The following is a 7,207-nucleotide window of genomic DNA, read 5'->3' on the forward strand; positions in this document are numbered from 1 at the left end:
GGCTTCCCTGGTGATGCAGTGGTTAAGAATCTGCCTGCCAATGCAGGGGACACGGGTTCGATCCCTGGTCCGGGAAGATCCCACATGCCGCGAAGCAACGAAGCCTGTGAGCCACAACTACTGAGACTGCGCTCTAGAGCCCGCAAGCCGCAACTACTGAGCCTGTGTGCCACAACTACTGAAGCCCACGCGCCTAGAGCCCATGCTCCACAACAAGAGAAGCCACCACAATGAGAAGCCTGTGCACCACAACGAAGAGTAGCCCCCGCTGGTCGCAACTAGAGAAAGCCCACGCACAGCAACAAAGACCCAATGCAGTCAAAGATAAATAATAAATTAATTAATTAATTTTTAAAAATAAATAAAATAAAATACGAATTACTCAAACATATGTTCCTTAAGATGACAATAATTTTGGAACTCACCTATCATACTGTGCTTTATTATTGTTTATTAAAAGAAATAAAAATTTAAAAATATATACAGGTAGTCCTTGCCTTGTACAGTACCAAGCTAAATACTGGCTGACAGTTCCATAGGACTGTGCACAGCAAGGCCACAGTTCTAACACTCATGCATTTCAGTTTACATGGTACTGAGCAGAGTAAGAACTGCCTGTAAGTACTAAGATGGGGGACTAATTCAACACAATAGGCTACATGGAAAAATCCAATACCAAACACAGTGCCTTAGACCTACAAAGCACTCAGTAAATATTTGTTGACTGCAAGAACGGATGAATGGTAAACAATAAGAAAAACTGAATTAGATGAACCTCGACCTAAACATCACATCTTTCAAAAAATCATCAGAATGGATCATAGACTTAAATGTAAAGCATAAAAGAATAAAACTTTTAGAAAAATACAGAGAAGGAAATCTTAGGGATCTATGTCTAGGCAAAGAGAGTTCATCAAAAGTACAATCCATAAAAGTAAAAGTTGATAAAGTCGACCTCATCAATATTAAAACTTTTGCTCTTTGATAGCCCATGTGAAGACAAAAACACAAGCTACAGGCTGAGAGAAAATATTTCCAAACCACATATCTGACAAAGGACTAGTATCGAGAATATATAAACAATTTTCAAACTCAAAAGCAAAAAATCAAACAATTCAATTAAAAAATGAACATAATATTTACAATAGCCAGGACATGGAAGCAACCTAAGTGCCCATCGACAGATGAATGGATAAAGATGTGGCACATATATACAATGAAATATTACTCAGCCACAAAAAGAAACGAAATTGAGTTATTTGTAGTGAGGTGGATGGACCTAGAGTCTGTCATACAGAGTAAAGTAAGTCAGAAAGAGAAAAACAAATACCCTATGCTAACACATAATATATGGAATCTAAAAAAAAACCTAGGGGCAGGGCAGGAATAAAGATGCAGACATAGAGAATGGACTTGAGGACACGGATGAGGGGAAGGGTAAGCTGGGACGAAGTGAGAGAGTAGCATTGACATATATACACTACCAAACGTAAGGTAGATAGCTAGTGGGAAGCACCTGCGTAGCACAGGGAGATCAGCTCTGTGCTTTGTGTCCACCTAGAGGGGTGGGATAGGAAGGGAGGGAGGGAGACGTAAGAGGGAAGAGATATGCGGATATATGTATATGTATAACTGATTCACTTTGCTATACAGCAGAAGCTAACATACCATTGTAAAGCAATTATACTCCAATAAAGATGTTAAAAAAGAAAAATTGAACATAAGACATGAACAGATATTTCGCCAAAGAGGACATACAAATGGTACACAACACACGATAGACATTCAGCATCATTACCCAGGAGGGAGGTGGGTGTAGTTATAAAAGGGCAGCACCAGGGATCCCGGTGGTGTTTGAACTGTTCAGTGTCTTGACTGTGGTGCTGGATATGTGAATCTGCACAGAATCTCATACACACAGATACACATTTGAGCAAAAATAAACTGGGGAATTCTGAATAAGATAGGTGCAATGTATTAATGTCAATATCCTGGTTGTGATAGTATATAATGGTTATGCAATATGTCACTGCCTAGGGAAACTAGGCAAAGTGTACAAGAGATCTCTTGGTATATTTCTTGCAACTGCATGTGTATCTACAATTAACTGGAAAAAAAAAAAGGACAGAGTATTGTACACTTAAAATGGGTGAATTTTACAGTATGTAAATGATACCATAATATAGTTTTTCAAAGAACTAGAGACTCTAATAAACACTCTAAAGAAGGTGACCAAGGACACAGCAAGCCTAGTGTCTATGACAAATAGTAACTATTTTAGATTTAAGGATACCCAACTAATTATTAAAAATCTATGACCTATGAATCACCTCTGACTTCGTGGAATGTACTGTATAGATTAAAAGAAGACAGAATCAAGGAATACGAATACTTAAGGATACAGATCTATAATAATGTTTTGACTATTTACCTAGGAAGTATCAATAATTGAGTAACAGTATAAATGCAAAAGGATTGATGTGTGCCTGTTACTTGGTCTAATAAAAAAAACCCCAGCATAAATGCAAAATACATTAAAGAAAATTGGTTTAACTACTCATTAAAAATCAAAGTACATAAACTAATGTGATTTAATTTGGATTGCTTCAATTCCAATTTTATAATATTTCTGATTTGTGGGAATAATGATCCAATTTGGTAAAAATATTTTAAAAATCAGTAAGTTGTTTAATCTCCTTACTACTTAGATATCCTTGTTTCTATGAAAATAACAGCGACAATAATAATAGTACTTTTTTTACACATTGACCGGATAATTTAGAAGTCTGTATTTTTTAATCTAAGTATTTAGGCCTTTTGGTTTTTAAAATTAATATCTAGCTTTATTATGCTGAGACTAGAGAATGTGGGCTCTATGATGTGTGCTTGAGAGAAATGTGTAGGTTTTCTTGACACTGCTACTTTGGAGAGTGAATTTAAAGTTGGAGTTCCAGTTATGCCATATGCTGTATGACCTTAGATATTTCAAACGAGGTTTCTGATCTTCGGTTACCTACAAAATAGGGGAAATCACTCCTATCTATTTTACAGGATTGCTATAAGCCTTAACTGAGATAACATATATAAAAGCATCTTTTAATTGGCAAAGCAGTATGTACGCCCTGACTCATTTCCTTTTTTCTAATGCAAAAATCTGAGAAACAGCTATATTTTTCTGACATATTTTGGATGTACTTTTCTCATTTTTTAAAAAAGAAATACAGTGGTAGTCTAAACAAATCTGTTGTAACATAGCACAAAGGCACTTCCACTTAGGACGCAGCATAGATTAGATTAATTACCAAGCACTCTATCAAGTTAATTATTAATGTTTATGAGAACAATACTTTTCTGTTATTGTAATGTCTTGTTCTCTTTTCAAAAGAGTAGAGTATTTCCACAAAAGAATGATAGAGATTACTTTATTAATACCTGTTGGTATATCTAATATAAAATTATCTTTAAAATATATTAAACAGCTTTAATCAAAACATCCCTATGTAACAAGTTAAACATCAAATAAAGTACTATTCTAAAAGAACACACTGTACCACTGCTTTTAGCAATTTTATGGCACTAAGCATTCAAATAGCACATGCTGTGGAAACAAATATATGTAATAAAGAATGGATTATGCACCATTTAGATGGATGGATGACACGCAGTGGAAGATGGGAAGAACACAAAGCAGCCTGGAGGTCTCAGGAAAGCATTCTGCTTTAAACACTTTTGTCTGAAGCAAACGAGATTCCATAAAGTCTCTTCCTGAGCAAGCAGTGTTAAATCATGGGTTTAACATGAATGAGCTACTTTATGAGTGACATGAATGAGCTACTTTAAACACTCATTATAAATGGTTAGTTTTTTTCAATATTTCTTAAGTGTCTAAATAGTGGGGTTTACAAATAAGAAATTTCCTATCTCAGATAAAGATCTAAAATGTGTACCAAAAGAATTATTTCTAACATGCAAATTCTATTGCCTTAAAGATGAGGAAATTCACTCATTTATATCTTCTTAGAGATTTTCAATTTTTTTCCAATGAGAAAGTAACAACTAGATTTTTGGTTACTTTAGGTTTTAAAAATCTTTTTAAGTGTTATCATGTGATATTACTCAAAGGCATAAGAACATGGGAGATTCTATGAGAAAATATTTTATACATATATAACCAAATTGGCAGCCCAACATTTACTTCTCTACTTCCAAAAGAGCAGACCACCAAAGTAGTTTAGAACAGACTGAGTAGAGGGGAAAAAAAGAAAAGAAAAAAACCTGATAACCAATCACACTTCTAACATTGAAAGGCAACAACTGTAGAGAAATGAAGGAAGGGTAAGTCCACAAGGAGGCCTTTTTCAGGAAAAAAGGGAAATAGCTAAGTACTAAGAGGTCACAGGGTACATTAAAAACATAAAAAAACAAAACAAAACAAAAAAAACCAGTCATTAAATTTAAAGATCTGGTCCTGCAAGAGCAGTTTTTGCTACTAAAAAGCATACCATTGTAGGTTTTTTTTTTAATTCGAAAAAGATTTACAATATTACTTTGTTTTCTGAAGGTTTTTTCCTGTTCTTTGATTCTGTAATGAGTGTTACCAAATGGTATCTAAACAAATGTAAACATTAAGATGTCATTTAAAATGTAACCAAAAAGCAGAGAATTGGGGGCTTATTTAATTTCACTTATTTCTTCAGCTTCTTTTGCAAGAGATGTTCCACTGTCTGTTTTAACTTTCAAATAAAATAAATTTATTGAATTCCTCACTGGCATTATTTTTAATTACACTGATTCTTTAACTGCACTCTTTACTCAACCCAACTGCAATCAGCAGTGGTCATGGCAGCACATCCCAACCTACCTCCTCATGGCACACCACACTCCATGCCCACTGACTGCAAAAGCCATTCCTATGAGAGTTGGGGAGTTAAAAAACAAAACGATGTGTTTATTAATGCCACTGAACTGTACACTTAAAAATGGTTAAGATGGGGCTTCCCTGGTGGCGCAGTGGTTGAGAGTCCGCCTGCCGATGCAGGGGACACGGGTTCGTGCCCTAGTCCGGGAAGATCCCATATGCCACGGAGCGGCTGGGCCCCTCCGCAAAGGGAGAGGCCACAACAGTGAGAGGCCCACGTACTGCAAAAAAAAAAAAAAAAGCTAAGATGGTAAATTTTATGTTATGTATATTTCACCATAATAAAAAAAATGGGAAAACAAAACAAAAACTGTAATTCTCACTGAATTGCTTTTACACAAATAAGACAAGGTATTAACATAAAATAAATATTGACAGGAGCCAACAGGAAAGTCAGAAGTGAGATGAGAAAACATCTAACAATGAAAACAGACTGACACAAAACATGAGCTTGATTCAGGCTCCTTCAACTAGTTGTGAGTAGAGGGCACAATACTCAAAGCCTCACTTTCCTCACCGGTAAAAAGCGGGTTTTGAACTTGATGATCCCTAAGTTCTCTTTTTGCTATAAAATTCTATGATCCTATAAAAATGAGAAAATCCTAAAAAATTAAAATAAAAGGAAGAGGTGATGGAGATGGACGTATGTGTGCCTGTGTATGTGTATTTAGCATCTGTCCTTTCCATCTCTTTCCCCCCATGTCCATGACTTCTACAAATCACTGCTCAGGATGAGCAGATAGGGGCTCTCCAAGCATGGCTCACTTGCTAAAATCTTGTTCCTTCTTTCAAATAGCTTATGAAATCCCCTGCAATCTGCTCTTGCAGGATACACAAACTGCTGATCACAGAGCTAAATTCCCAAACAGCCTAAACTTGAAAGCAAATATCTTTTCTCATCTCTATCTACATCACAAAAGCACTTGCCCTAAATGGAATATAAACTCATTCAAGTTTCACTGGAGAATCTATGTCAATAAATGTCAGTAAAACAAAACCACGAGAAAAAAATAAAGAAATGGAGAACATAAATTTCTAGAAGTGGATGTATTTCATTAAAGTTGTTTTCAAATAGTAAGTAAAATAATTCAGTGGAAATGCAACGTGAGTTAATGTATAATTCATAGACTTCATGTTAATGATTTTGACACATTATCATAGGTCAGCCAATGGATTAGCCTCAGTTTCCAAATCTGAATCAAAATGTAGGAAAAAAAGAGAGTTGTATCAAAACATAGCAGTTGGTTAAGTAATGAATGATAAAATCATAAATTTGAATGACTAATTTCAATGCTTTGTGATCAAAGAAAAGGTAATTTCTTGGTAATTCATGTTTTTGTATCGTGAAATAAGGAAAATAACTATCTTTTAATTTATACAATTCTAAGCACAATAAACACACAAAACATTCCCTGTTAAACTGATAATAAGTGTAATAAATTACAAGACATGGTTCAGCTTATCTAGTTATTACCATAAGATATTTTGTGAATGAAGTATTTCAACTGTGTTATTTTAGCAAGCACCTGTTTAAAATCTGGCAGACATCTAAGGGGCCAAAACTAAATTTAGCAGACATCTAAGGACCCAAAACTACACTAGTTAATTGGTTGTAACCTACTATAAATGAACTATGTTAACCTGATAGGGAGTACCTATTTAAAAGCCAAATCTACAATTTGAGGATTGACACAGTCGGGCTGGCGTTAAGCACCTGAGGTATAAAAGATGACAACATCTTTCAAACCTGGAAGAAGCATAGGCAATTTTACAGTGGGTCAAGGCCAAAACAGTGTCACAATAAACCGGGAAGCCCGTACCTTTCATTGCCAATAAGCTCATTTGGTTCACTGACAAAAGCTGTGCTGGTGATGTGCGCCCAGGTAATGCTGAAAGAAGGTGGTACCTGACATCTAATAATGCTTAAAAACAAACACACAAACATATTTCTGTTCTCAGACAGACCTCTCCCACCCGTTTGCTCTCATACCAACATAGAGACGGCCACATTCTTTCTACACTAGAAAGGCTTACCTCTAGCCTTTCCTAACTTCTTTCCACCTTTAAAGCTATCTTTGCTCATGTTTATTTTGAAACCATTTCAACCATATAAAATGGCAATGGGTAAGGAATACACAGTCTCCAGTTGTGATATGCTCTATTCACGTACACCTTAAAAACACAAACCTTCCTCTCACACATGTCATTCCTCAAGCAAAGTTTTCCAAGAAAAATAATAAGCCTCTCTTCAGGCATTTAGCAGAAAAAAAAAGACAACCTCCCCCAGGA

General features: G+C 35.5%; 1 protein-coding gene across 1 annotated transcript in view; it reads right to left on the reverse strand.

The window, feature by feature from the left end:
- FBXO8 (F-box protein 8) overlaps positions 1 to 7,207 on the reverse strand; it is a 39,582-nt gene that overhangs the window by 30,472 nt on the left and 1,903 nt on the right. The gene's annotated exons all lie outside the window — the stretch shown is intronic.

Source organism: Delphinapterus leucas, chromosome 6, assembly GCF_059928025.1.
Source record: "Delphinapterus leucas isolate spDelLeu-1000000601 "Yukka" chromosome 6, BTC_Dleu_Yukka2, whole genome shotgun sequence".
NCBI lineage: Eukaryota > Metazoa > Chordata > Mammalia > Artiodactyla > Monodontidae > Delphinapterus > Delphinapterus leucas.